At 39.3% G+C, this 14,199-nt stretch overlaps 1 non-coding gene and 1 pseudogene across 1 annotated transcript; both read right to left on the minus strand.

Annotated features, from left to right (window-relative positions):
- Positions 1-643: 643 nt before the first annotated feature.
- LOC113893442 lies at positions 644-4,518 on the minus strand (annotated as a pseudogene).
- Positions 4,519-10,215: 5,697 nt separating this feature from the next.
- On the minus strand, positions 10,216-10,287 carry TRNAC-GCA. Its single transcript has one exon. It is a non-coding gene; the product is annotated as a tRNA-Cys (tRNA).
- Between the last annotated feature and the right edge of the window lie 3,912 nt (positions 10,288-14,199).

Genomic DNA, 14,199 nt, shown 5'->3' on the forward strand with positions numbered 1-14,199 from the left:
ACCTCTATAACCCCATTTAAAAAATATTTTTTGTTTTAAGCAAAAGAAAAATAGACAGATACATGTTGGTAAATGCTAACTGCCCATATTCACATAGATACACAGTATAATCTCTGAGTCCAATATTCAGAGAAAGGAGTAAAAAAGCTAGAACTCTGTACACTACTATATAGGAGCTAGCACTCTCCAGCTTCCAACAGAACTGAGGGAGCAGAAGATTTTTCTGTTTTATCACAGAACATGGTGGTGTTGATCACATAAAGTTTTTATTGAGACTGGAAGGGATTAAAATGAATTTGGAACAGAAAGAGGGTAAAAAGTTTCTTTCAACTGAGTTCTGCTCAAGGTATCTACTCCCCAAAATAAGTTGTGGACCATGGTATAAAGGAGAAAAGAGACCTTAAAAACAGAACAACCAAGCACAAGAGGAGGAAAAAAAAAAAGGTTGCAACTTGCTTCCACAGACTGAAGAAAATTAAATAAGGAAGGGCTTCCTTGCAGCTCAGTCATTAAAGAATCTGCTTGCAGTGCAGGAGACCTGGGTTCGACCTCTGGGTCAGAAGATCCCCTGGAGAAGGGAATGGCAATCCACTCTAGTATTCTTGCCTGGAGAACTCCATGGACAGAGGAACCTGGTGGGCTGCAATCTGTGGGGTCACAAGGAGTTGGACATGACTGAGTGACTACTACTACTGGAATTCCATTTGTCTTCTCCTTCCACTTCCTTTCCTTCCTCCCACTCACCATCATCTTCATCTTCATGTTTATCCTCATCCACTTCAACAATATCTTCCAATCCTTCCTCTTCGTTATCATCTCCTTTTTCTTCTCCTTTCCGTTTCTCATCATCCTTGTCAGGAATCAAGTATTACTGTAATGGAGATTGGCCAAATATCATCTTTGGTGACCTCTCCTAACTCATCTGCACCTACATCAGAATGAACAGTAAACCAGGTGAAGAAACTCCCTGGTTTCTCATGCTGTCTCTTCCTGCTGGCTTTTTTCTGTGTTTGACTTGAACATTTCATCAGATTCTTTCTGGATTGCTGTTTGGTTTCAGTGGACTTTGAAGATGGATCACCACACTCATTCAGATGAAATTCTTTGAATAGAACTTTATTTTCAAGGTAAGCGTTTTCATCAAAATAAAAATCTATTCCATAACCTGATTTAATATCTTCAAATTCTGTCACTTCAGCTCTTGTCAAATAACGCAGTATCTCTTTGTCCTCCCCCCCAAACAGTACAGATACTTGTGGACGGTTAACAAATGTTGTCACCCTAAAATTTTGTATTTTGGCAATCAATTTTGACCTCTTCTGAAAAAATGTTTGGGAGAAGTTGTTATATTTCTGTTCTGCTTTGAAAATCTCCTCACCGGCTTGTTCATCAGGTCTGTTTTATTTTCTTCATCAGTATGTTCAATTGCTTCTTGCTGTTCTTTTCCTTCCTTAGGCAAGTTCAGAAAAGCAGATGTTTCCTTTGGCTTGGAGGCAGGAGTCAGTCTCAATTTCTTCAGTTTTTTCACTTGGGGTGGAAGTGAAGAATGGTGTTTGGGGTCTGTGCAACAAGAAAAGCCAAGAATCCACCCAAGGGAAGAGACACATATGAGGAGCTCTAAGAACTAGAAGGGTAACTCTTCACTGCATAATGAGGCCTATGATCTCAGCCACGTGGCCATTATTTCTTAGGATCAATGTAAAAACCTAATAGTCAAATTTGAGGCATTTAGATAGGTCCAGTTTTCTTCCAAAAGACAACCATTGTTATCAGTTTCTTTCACATCTTTTCAAATATACTGTATATAACACTGATAATGACGTTCTTCATCTTTCTTTTTTCATTTGACATTGTATCTTGGCAAAGTTGCTAGTCAGTACAGAAAGAGCAACACCATTATTCTTTTTTCATAGTCTAAGGAAAAGCTATAACCTAATTTGTTTTCTTTTTTAGTTGAAATATAATTGATATATAACTTTATATTAGTTTCAGGTGTACAACATGATGTTTTGATATTTGTATAATTTGTGGAATGATTACCACAATAAGTTAGCATCCAACACCATAGTTACAGGGCTTCCCTGGTGGTTCAGACAGTAAAGAATCCTGCAATGCGGGAGACCTGGGTTTAATCCCTGAGTTGGGAAGAACCCTGGTGGAGGCTATGGCAATCCATGCTAGTATTCTTGCCTGGAGAATCCCCATGGACAGTGGAGCCTCGCAGGCTACAGCCCATGGAGTCGCAAAGAGTTGGACATAACTGAGCGACTAAGCACACACCATAGTTACAAAGGTCTTTTTTTGTGTGATGAGAGCTCTTATGATCTACTTTCTTAGCAACTGTAACACATCCATTACAGTATTACTAACTGTAGCCACACAAGGAACATTACATTCTCATGACTTATTTATTATTATTATTTTTTTATTTGGCTGTGCTGTGTGTCATGCTGGATCTTAGTTCCCTGACCAGGGATTGAACCTGGTGATTGAACCATGATTCCCCTTCAGTGGAAGCATGGGGTCTTAACCACTGGACAGCCAAGGAAGTCCTGACATTTATTTTATAACTGGAAGTTTGTACTTTTTAACCCACTTCATCCATTTTGCCCACCCTCAACTGTGCCTCTGGCAACTATCAACCTGCTCTCTGTATCTATGCGCTTGGTTTTGTTTTTAATTCAACATATAAGTGAGATGATATGGAATTCATCTTTCTCTGACTCATTTTACTTAGTATAACGCCCTCTAGGTTCACCCATGTTGCTGTTGCCACAAATATCAAGATTTCATTCATTTTTTAAGCATAATTTTATTAATTTATTTGACCATGCCACAAAGCATGTGGGATCTTACTTTCCCAACCAGGAATCAAGCCTGTGCCCCTTGAAGTGGAAGCTCAGAGTCTTAACCACTGGACCATTAGGGAAGTCCCTTTTTAAAAAATGGCTGAATAATATTGTATCATATATATATATATATACCCCATTTTCTTTGTCATCTATTGATGGACAATTAGGTTGCTTTCATGGCTTGTCTGTTGTTTAATTTGTTTAACCAATACTTGCTGATGATCAATAGCATTAATCTTTAGACAGTATAAATTCTGCTGCATGAATCATCTTACACATGCTATTTTACATAGCACAAATACATCTGTAGTATGAATTCCTAGAAATTCAATTGCTAATCAGGGGATATGTAATTTTAACTTTTATAGTTATTGGCAATTTTTTCCAGGAATGTGAGATTGAATAATGGGTCCTTTACAATACTGCGTACAGTGCTTTATAGTTGTTTGAGAACTCATATATTCATTTGTTGAGCCAATTTACCTTTGTAAAATCACATAAAGCAGTATATGTGATGGAAATGTGAAATATACAATCTTTAAGACTAAAGCATTACGACTATTTTCAATAATAAATCCAATCAGCTCATGTTTGACAAATAAGTTTCTGGGTTTATTGCTTCCTTGTCCTGATGTGGGCACAGTGAGATAACAGAGATAAGCTATCCATCTAAACTCCACCCTAAACTGCAATGGCTCTGGCTTCAAAGTAACATTCACTTTAAGATAGAAGGGTAATGTTAGGTTTTACAACCCAAAAAGCAAAAATAAGTCATTTTCACTGGACTTCTTTGTTCAGATGAGAAACAAAACTTTGTTCTTCCAGGTGTGCATCTTTGGATAAAAACATATTCTTGTTAATGCCTCAAATGAAGTCAATGTACTTAGCAAACATACAGTTCAGCGTTCTCTCAAGTTGAAAGCATTTAGGGTGTAAATGAAGTCCTAATGGCAGAGAAGATGGCAACAGTATGTCCAGAGCTCTGAACTGAAAATATAGGAAGACTAAGGAATAGATTGTAGTTGCAATTATGGGGCAAGAAAGTTGGTGCTCTTACAATGGGGTTTGCATTATTTGTACTTTTACCCAAATGGTAAGGATTATTATAAATGTCATCTCTTTTATGGTTACATTTGTTCTATTAGAACTAAGACGGTTCTGCAGAAGACCAAGTCTTCTTTAAAGGGCATACTGAGAACCTTGCTTTGATAGCTGAACACATGGACTTAGCTGTATTCACCCACATATAATAGCAATTTAAAGTGACAGCAGAGGATAGAAAGACCCTGTTCTTGGGATAATGAGTCAACCCTGATGAATGTTACTTCTCAGTGGGTACCCTCTACTTTTTTAAAAGAGTCTGTGATGCTGATCCAAACAGGTCTAAACTCAATTCTACTCCTGTTTTTTCAGAGTTGGCTTAAGCCTTGTGTCAGCCTGCATCTTGCACCCCACAATAGGCTGCTTAATGCTGACCTCTTATCTATGATCCTAGTCTTAGGGGCTTTAATTCTTCACTCTGACCTGCTTACCCAGGGTTTGAATTTTGCAGGAACCTCAGATGAGGAGTAGCTTAACACTTGCTTTTGAATCTCTGCTTTTGCTGTTGGAAGTCAAGGTAACCATGTGCTTAGAGCTGGTGCATGCTGACCTCGGCAGCCTGCATCCTGTTCTAGCAGCTTTCCTGGCAGAGTTCTAATTAGAGTTCTTTTGAATCCGGGGAGCTATATAGTGCAGTTAAGAAGACAAACATGGTCTTGAATCTCAGCTTAAATTCTTTCTGGCTGTGACTTTGAGCAAGTTACTTAGCCATTTTGAGTTTTGCCTTTCTCATCTGTAATAAAGTGAGAATAGAGTCTATTTTCTGAGGTTTTATTGACAAGACTAGAAGCAGTAATATGCGATACACTTTTGGTAAAATACGGGCTATTATTTTATGCACTTTATTAGTTTATGCAGCCACCTTTGACCAGAGCCTGCTTTCTCCTTCCAATCACTGAGGGCTGTGACAGTCTTGATAACTTGTATGCCTCTAAGGAGATGAAGAGGAAGCATTCCTTTTTATTCTCTCCCAATATGACTCTTTCTCTTTATCAGTTCAGTTCGGTTCAGTTGCTCAGTAGTGTCTGACTGTTTGTGACCCCATGGACTACAGCATGCGAGGTCTCCCTGTCTATCAACAACTCCCGTAGTTTACCCAAACTCATGTCCATTGAATCGATGATGCCATCCAACCATCTCATTCTCTGTCATCACCTTCTCACCCACCTTCAATGTTTCCCAGAATCAGGGTCTTTTCAAATGAGTCAGCTCTTCACATCAGGTGGCCAAAGTATTGGAGTTTCAGATTCAACATCAGTTCCTCCAATGAACACTCAGGACTGATCCCCTTTAGGATAGGCTGGTTGGATCTCCTTGCAGTCCAAGGGACTCTCAAGAGTCTTCTCCAATACCACAGTTCAAAAGCATCAATTCTTTGGTGCTCAGCTTTCTTCACAGTCCAACTCTCACATCCATACATGACCACTGGAAAAACCATAGCCTTGACTAGATGGAACTTTGTTGGCAAAGTAATATCTCTGCTTTTGAATATGCTATCTTGTTTGGTCATAACTTTCCTTCCAAGGAGTAAGCGTCTTTTAATTTCACGGCTGCAGTCACCATCTGCAGTGATTTTGGAGCCCCCAAAAATAAAGTCTGACACTGTTTCCACTGTTGCCCATCTATTTGCCATGAAGTGATGGGGCCAGATGCCATGATCTTAGTTTTCTGAATGTTGAGCTTTAAGCCAACTTTTTCACTCTCCTCTTTCACTTTCATCAAGAGGCTTTTTAGTTCCTCTTCACTTTCTGCCATAAGGGTGGTGTCATCTGCATATCTGAGGTTATTGATATTTCTCCCAGCAATCTTGATTTCAGCTTGTGCTTCCTCCCGCCCAACATTTCTCATGATGTACTTTGCATATAAGTTAAATAAGCAGGTTGACAATATACAGCCTTGACGTACTCCTTTTGCTACTTGGAATTAGTCTGTTGTTCCATGTCCAGTTCTAACTGTTGTTTCTTGACCTGCATACAGGTTTCTCAAGAGGCAGGTCAGGTGGTCTGGTATTCCCATCTCTTTCAGAATTTTCCACAGTTCGTGATGATCCACAGAGTCAAAGGTTTTGGCATAATCAATAAAGCAGAAGTAGATGTTTTTCTGTAACTCTCTTGCTTTTTCCCAGGGGTTCCCTGGTGGCTCAGAGGTTAAAGCATCTGCCTGCAATGCAGGAGACCTGGATTTGATCATTGGGTTGGGAAGATACCCTGGAGAAGGAAATGGCAACCCACTCCAGTATTCTTGCCTGGAAAATCCCATGCACAGAGGAGCCTGGTGGACTATACTCCATGGGGTAGCAGAGTCAGACACGACTGAGCGACTTCACTTAATGCTTTTTCAATGATCCAGCGGATGTTGGCAATTTGATCTCTGGTTCCTCTGCCCTTTCTAAAACCAGCTTGAATATCTGGAAGTTCATGGTTCATGTATTGTTGAAGCCTGGCTTGGAGAATTTTGAGTATCACTTTACTGGCATGTGAGATGAGTGCAATTGTGCAGTAGTTGGAACATTCTTTGGCATTGCCTTTCTTTAGGGTTGCAATGAAAACTGACCTTTTCCAGTTTTCCAAATTTGCTGGCATATTGAGTGCAGCACTTTCTCAGCATCATTTTTCAGGATTTGAAATAGCTCGGCTGGAATTCCATCACCTCCACTAGCTTTCTTTGTAGTGATGCTTCCTAGGGCCCACTTGACTTCACATTCCACGGTGTCTGGCTGTAGGTGTGTGATCACACCATCGTGATCATCTGGGTTGTGAAGATCTTTTTTGTACAGTTCTTCTGTGTATTCTTGCCACCTCTTCTTAATATCTCCTGCTTCTGTTAGGTCCATACCATTTCTGTCCTTTATTGAGCTCATCTTTGCATGAAATGTTCCCTTGGTATCTCTAATTTTCTTGAAGAGATCTCTAGTCTTTTCCATTCTATTGTTTTCCTCTATTTCTTTGCACTGATCACTGAGGAAGGCTTTCTTATCTCTCCTTGCTATTCTTTGGAACTCTGCATTCCAATGGGTATATCTTTCATTTTCTCCTTTTCTTTTCACTTCTCTTCTTTTCACAGCTATTTTTAAGGCCTCTCAGAGAGCCATTTTGCTTTTTTGCACTTCTTTTTTTGGGGAATGGTCTTGATCCCTGTCTCCTGTATAATGTCACAAACTTCTGTCCACAGTTCATCATGTACTCTATCAGATCTAGTCCCTTAAATCTATTCCCCACTTCCACTGTATAATTGATCCTGATTAAAATGATTAAAAGTTTTCTCAAGTGCCATGTTGGGGTGTGGCTCAGTCAATCCTGTCATAAATTAAGAGAGATATCCTAGGGGAGGTCTCAGCCTGAATTCTCTTTTTAGTCCTAGAAATGGCCTTTAACAGGGGTCTTCCTGGCTAAGAAAATGCAAACTTTCAGCATGGAGCTCACATATGCATGTTCCTTATCATTATCTTTGTATTTCATAATACAGTATGAAGAGGGAAGCAAATTATAAATCATCTTTTCATTGTGAAATTCTTACATTGAGAAGGCCAATAAACATCAGTTAATGTACAGACCAAGAAAACTACCGATGACATCAGAATATGTTGTACAAAGGGTCATAAGGAAATGTAACGGGTTTATTTGCTAACACTGAGCTTCTTTGCTAACACTAAACTCTCCTCAAAAGGGGAGTTTTCTTTTTCTGAACCCAAGAAAAATACTAGATCGTTTGTTACTGTTTTTGGCAAAAACCTTTCAAGTCTGAGGACCATTATTAAGGCTACCTTCTGCCATTTCTTATAATGATTCTACTTTTCTCCAGTTTTATTGATCACTATTTAAGTTTTAGACATACAGAATCATGGTTTGATTTACATATATTGTGAAATATATTCAGCAAATATCCATTTTCTCATAAACATACAATACAAAGAAAAGAAAAAAAAGAAAGGAAAAATTTTATTTTTTTGATGAAAACTCATAGAATATACTCTTAACTTTTCTATATATCACATAGAAGTGTTAACTATAGTCATCATGTTATACATTATATCCACAATATTTATTTATAACTGGAAGTTTATACCTTTCTGCCACCTTCCTACACTTTCTCTCCCTTGAACCTCTACCTAAGGTACCCATAATTCTGGTTTCTTTTTCTATGAGTTTGCTTGTTCTTTTTAAAAAAGATTCCACACATAGATGAGATCATGCACTATTTTTGTCTGACTTATTTCACTCAGTATAATACCTTTACCATCTATCCATGTTGTTGCAAATGATAGGATTTCCTCATTTTCATGGATGAATAATATTTCATAGTATATGTGTATAGTATCTATATGTATCATGGCTTCTTTATCAATTCATCCAATGATGAATTAGGTTGCTTATCTGTCTTGGTTATTGTAAATAATGCTGCCATGAATATGGGGCAGCAGATAACTTTTTGAGCTAGTATTTTCATTTTCTTTGGATATATTCTCATTAGTAGAATTGCTGGCATACAGTAGTTCTATTTTTAATGTCTTGAGGATCCTCAATACTGTTTTATATATGAGCTATATCAATTTACATTCTCATCGACAGTGTACCGGGTTCCATTTTCTCCACATTCACACATTTGGTGATGGCCATTTTAACTGGAGAAGGGCATGGCAACCCACTCCAGTATTCTTGCCTGGAGAATCCCATGGACAGAGAAGCCTGGGGGGCTACAGTCCATAGGTTGCACAGAGTCAGACACAACTGAAGTGACTTAGCACTCACAGCCATTCTAACAGCCATGAGGTGACACTGCATAGTGGTTTCTTATTTTTCCAGTTTTATTGAAATATAACTGACATACAGTAAAAGTTAAGGTATGCTAACTGCTAAGTCACTGCAGTCGTGTCCGACTCTGTGTGACCCCATAGACGGCAATCCACCAGGCTCCCCCGTCCCTGGGATTCTCTAGGCAAGAACACTGGAGTGGGTTGCCATTTCCTTCTCCAATGCATGAAAGTGAAAAGTAAAAGTGAAGTCGCTCAGTCGTGTCTGACCCTCAGTGATCCCATGGACTTCAGCCTACCAGGCTCCTTCATCCATGGGGTTTTCCAGGCAAGAGTACTGGAGTGGGGTGCCATTGCCTTCTCCGAAGTTAAGGCATACAGAATACTAATTTGATTTATGTATATCATGAAGTGATATACATAATTTTATACATAAGTTTATACATAAGTTTAGTGAACATCCATCATCCCATAGAGGTACAAAATAGAGTAAAATAGAAAAATAGAAAAAAAATGTATTGTGATGAGAACTAGGGCTTATTCTCTTAGCAATTTTCATATATGACATTTAGCAATGTTAACCTATTTATGTTATAAATTATAACCTTTAGTTTCAGTTTAGTCGCTCAGTTGTGTCTGACTCTTCGCGACCCCATGAATCGCAGTGCGCCAGGCCTCCCTGTCCATCACTAACTCCCGGAGTTCACTCAGACTCACGTCCATCAAGTCAGTGATGCCATCCAGCCATCTCGTCCTCTGTCGTCCCCTTCTCCTCCTGCCCCCAATCCCTCCCAGCATCAGAGTCTTTTCCAATGAGTCAACTCTTCGCATCAGGTGGCCAAAGTATTCAAGTTTCAGCTTTAGCATCATTCCTTCCAAAGAAATCCCAGGGCTGATCTCCTTCAGAATGGACTGGTTGGATCTCCTTGCAGTCCAAGGGACTCTCAAGAGTCTTCTCCAATACCACAGTTCAAAAGCATCAATTCTTCAGGGCTCAGCTTTCTTCACAGTCCAACTCTCACATCCATACATGACCACTGGAAAAACCATAGCCTTGACTAGACGAACCTTTGTTGGCAAAGTAATGTCTCTGCTTTTCAATATGTTATCTAGGTCGGCCATAACTTTCCTTCTAAGGAGTAAGCATCTTTTAATTTCATGGCTGCAGGCACCAACCTTAGTACTTATTTATCTTGTATCTGGAAGTTTGTACCTTTGACTGCCTTCCTTCAATTCCCCTTTCTCCCACCCCTGCCTCTGGTAACCACAAATCTTTTTCTATGTTTGCTTTTGAAATATAATTGACTTACAACATTATGTTAGTTCTTAATACACAATATAATGATTCGGTATGTCTATTCACTTCACATTTCAAGTGAAGTGAAGTGAAGTCACTCAGTCATGTCCGACTCTTTGCGACCCCATGGACTGTAGCCTACAAGGCTCCTCTGTCCATGGGATTTTCCAGGCAAGAATACAGGAGTGGGTTGTCATTTCCTTCTTCAGGGGATTTTCCCAAGCCAGGGATCGAACCCAGGTCGCCTGCATTGCAGGCAGACACTCTACCGTCTGAGCCACCAGGGAAGCATTTCAAAGTGATCACCAAAATAAGTCTAGTTACAGTGTCACTGAAGATATTAAATAGTTATTGCCAATATTTCCTGCCGGGAGCTGGCATATTGCATATTGAGTGCATATTGCATATTGAGTGCAGCACTTTCCACAGCATCATCTTTCAGGATCTGGAATAGCTCAACTGGAATTCTATCACTGCCGGGAGCCAGCGTGAGGAACTCCGCCCATATGCAAAGGCGGGATCGAGCCTCAGGAGTCCCCCATCTACCCCCAAAACCAGAGTCTGCCAACTTTCTGCTTTGTGCTTTCACCTACACCTCTGACTTTACGGGGGACTGTCCCCCACTACCTCTCTGAAAAAAGAGTTAGCTTACAGCTCCAGTTAATAATTCCTGGGTGTGACAGTGTTTCAACCTACAAACTCCTTTGGAAATCCTCTAGCCTGCCTGAATAGGTTTTTCTAGCCACATGTGATTGTTCAGAGCCTCCCAACTGTGAGAGGCAGGAGATGTTCTAAACTGTCTAAACACAGATTCTTTTGAGTAGTTAAAAGATTGATTAGAAATTATATTGGTGAAGGGATTTTCACTTGTTGGGCCAATGTTTGCTGCTAAGTTTCCATATCCCTTACCTGCTGTGTCCCTGGCAGTGTATTGATTAATATAATTGCTGTAAGTAGTAGCTTTAATGTTTGTAACCTGGGACCCTTGAGTTAATTCTTTTTCTTGTTATAGCCCACCACACCTTTGCTCTGTAGGAATGCAACTTTATCTAATGCTTTTTGGAGGCTGGCGCCTGACTTTAGAATAATCACCTTTAGAGAAAAATAAGTTTCTTAAAATGTTAACAGGCCTCCGGGCCAGAAGATGATGCAAATCACCTAAGCTTTTGCATATGATAAGTTTGCAGGAAGAAAGCCTGGCTTACTGCAGGACTCTACCCCTTCCCCCATTATCCTCTATGCATAATTTAAGGTATAAAAACTACTTTGGAAAATAAAGTGCGGGCCTTGTTCACCGAAACTTGGTCTCCCCATGTCGTTCTTTCTCTTACCTTCTGGCTGAATTATTCAGCCTCTTTTCTTCACTGAATTTTCCTACTGAGCTATCCTTATTTCAGCCTCTTTTCTCCACTGAATTTCCTCACTGAGCTATCCTTATTCTATTACTCTTTATATCCTTAATTGACATTTAATTAAGCAATTGTTTCCTGATCCTCGCCGACGCCATCCCCGCTTCGAATTCCCTGGATCCACCGGGGCTGGACCCTGGCAATTTCCCACACTGTACATTTTATGCCCATGCCTTATGTCCTTTAAAACTGGAAGTTTGTACCTCTTATTTTAAAAATTATTCATTATTATTTAAATAATATTATAAAATAATTTATAATAATTATTTACATTATCTTTATAATATAAAATTTATATTATAATTATAAATTATTTATAAATAAATGTATTTAAATATGGGCTTCCCTAGTGGCTCAGAGGGTAAAGAATCTGCCTGCAATGCTGGAGACCTGGGTTCAATCCCTGGGTTGGGAAGATACCCTGGAGGAAGGCATGGCAACCCACTCCTGTATTCTTGCCTGGAGAATTCCATGGTCAAAGGAGCCTGGTGGGCTACAGTCCATGGGGTTGTAAAGAGTCCGACACAACTGAGTGACTAAGCAGACATATAAATATACATATTTTATATATGTATAAAAATATGTTTCTTAGGAGACATGTAAGGTGGTCTGGTATTCCCAAATAAATAAATACTGTGCAGAACTAGAAAGGTCAGTTTTCACTCCAGTCTCAAAGAAGGGCAATGAGAAAGAATATGCAAACTACTGCACAGTTGTGCTCATTTCACATGCTAGTAAGGTAATGCTCAAAATCCTTCAACTTAGGCTTCAACAGTACATGAACTGAGAACTTCCATACGTACAAGATGGGTTTAAAAAAGGCAGAGGAACCAGGGATCAAACTGCCAACATTTGTTGGATCATACATGGAGAAAGCAAGGGAATTTCAGAAAAACATCTACTTCTGCTCATTGATTTTGCTAAAGTATTTGACTGTGTGGATCACAACAGACTGGAAAATTCTTAAAGAGATAGGAATACTAGGCCATCTTATATGTCTCCTGAGCAAACTGTATGCGAGTCAAGAAGCAACAGTTAGAACTGGACATGGAACAACCAACTGGTTCCAAATTGGGATAGGTGAACAACAAGGCTGTATACTGTCACCCTGCTTATTTAACTTCTATGCAGAGTACATCATGCGAAATGCTGGGCTGGATGAATCACAAGCTGGAATCAGAAGACTGCTGAAACATTAACAACCTCAGACATGCAGATGATACCACTCTAATGGCAGAAAGTGAAGAGGAACTAAAGAGCCTCTTGATGAAGATGAAAGAGAGTGAAAAAGCTGGCTTAAAACTCAACATTCAAAAAACTAAGATCATGGCATCTGGTTCCATCACTTCATGGCATGGATAGGAAGAAGGGGAAAAAGTAGAAGCAATGACAGATTTTATTTCTTGGGCTCCAAAATCACTTTGGATAGTGAATGCAGCCATGAAATTAAAAGTCGCTCCTTGGAAGGAAAGCTATGACAAACCTAGAGAGCATATTAAAAAGCAGAGACATCACTTTGCCATCAAAGATCCATATAGTCAAAGCTATGTTTTTTCCAGTAGTCCTGTAAGAATGTGAGAGCTGGACCATAAAGAAGGTTGAGTGCTGAAGAACTGATGCTTTGGAATTGTGGTGCTAGAGAAGACTCTTGAGAGTTGCTTGGATTCCAAGGAGATCAAACCAGTCAATCCTAAAGGAATTCAACCCTGAACATTCATTGCAAGGACTGATGCTGAAGCTTCAATACTTTGGCCACTGGATGCAAAGAGCCAACTCATTGGAAAAGACCTTTATGCTAAGAAAGACTAAAGGCAGGAGAAGAGGGCGACAGAGGATGGGATGTTTAGATAGTATCACTGATTCAATGGACATGAATTTAAGCAAACTCTGGGAGATCATGGAGGACAGAGGAGCCTGGCGTGCTACAGTCCATGGGGTTGCAAAGAGTTAGACACAACTTAGTAACTGAACAACAACAATCACTGTTTTATTAAGTAGGAGCCAGACACTTGGAAACATCATGTTAGTTTATTTCCTCAACTATCTTATAATCAGTAAGTTTCAACTCCATTTTATCAATGACGTTAAAATTGACATTCAGAAAGTTAAAGTAACTCTCCAGAGTCACATAGTCATTGAGAAGTAAAGTCAGAATCGAAACCCAATTCTCTACTCAGCTAAACTAATGTCTCATTGAAGTAACTGGAAATTATCCAAACAGCTGATGCTGAAGCCAACTTTCTTCCAAGGTAATCTGCTCAATGAAGGTACAACTTGTGTTCCATAATTAGCAGTTAAAGATGAGGAATAGCAGCTGTCAAGAAAAGTAAGGAATGAAAAAAGAGGCACAGTAGTTTCTGAAATGACTTTATTCCACCCCTGTAGTTTAATTACACATCATCTTTTCTTGTTCTCCTTGAAATCATGATTATTGGTTTAACTGCAGTTCTAAGCTCACCTATCATTCTTTAACCATAAAATTTCATGAACTTTGTTCTGAATACAATGAAACAGCCATAGTTGATAATCTGTAGCCTTTGAAAGAACAGTTATCTTGAAAGTCAGATGAAATCAGTTTGCTAAAATTGTTGAATTCTTTTTGAGTGTCTCTACATAGGGCAGGCAATGTTGGTTGACTATTCTGCAGCCCCCTTTTTCCTTGCTCAATAAAACACTGATTTTGTTCAAGTAGTCACCATTCATGAGTCTTATGGAAGGTAGCCCCTGCCTTTGGTGAAATATGATTGGTTTAGTAAACGAATTGTAGTTTTATTTTTCTTACCATGAATT

The sequence above is a fragment of the Bos indicus x Bos taurus genome, chromosome 5 (assembly GCF_003369695.1).
Source record: "Bos indicus x Bos taurus breed Angus x Brahman F1 hybrid chromosome 5, Bos_hybrid_MaternalHap_v2.0, whole genome shotgun sequence".
NCBI lineage: Eukaryota > Metazoa > Chordata > Mammalia > Artiodactyla > Bovidae > Bos > Bos indicus x Bos taurus.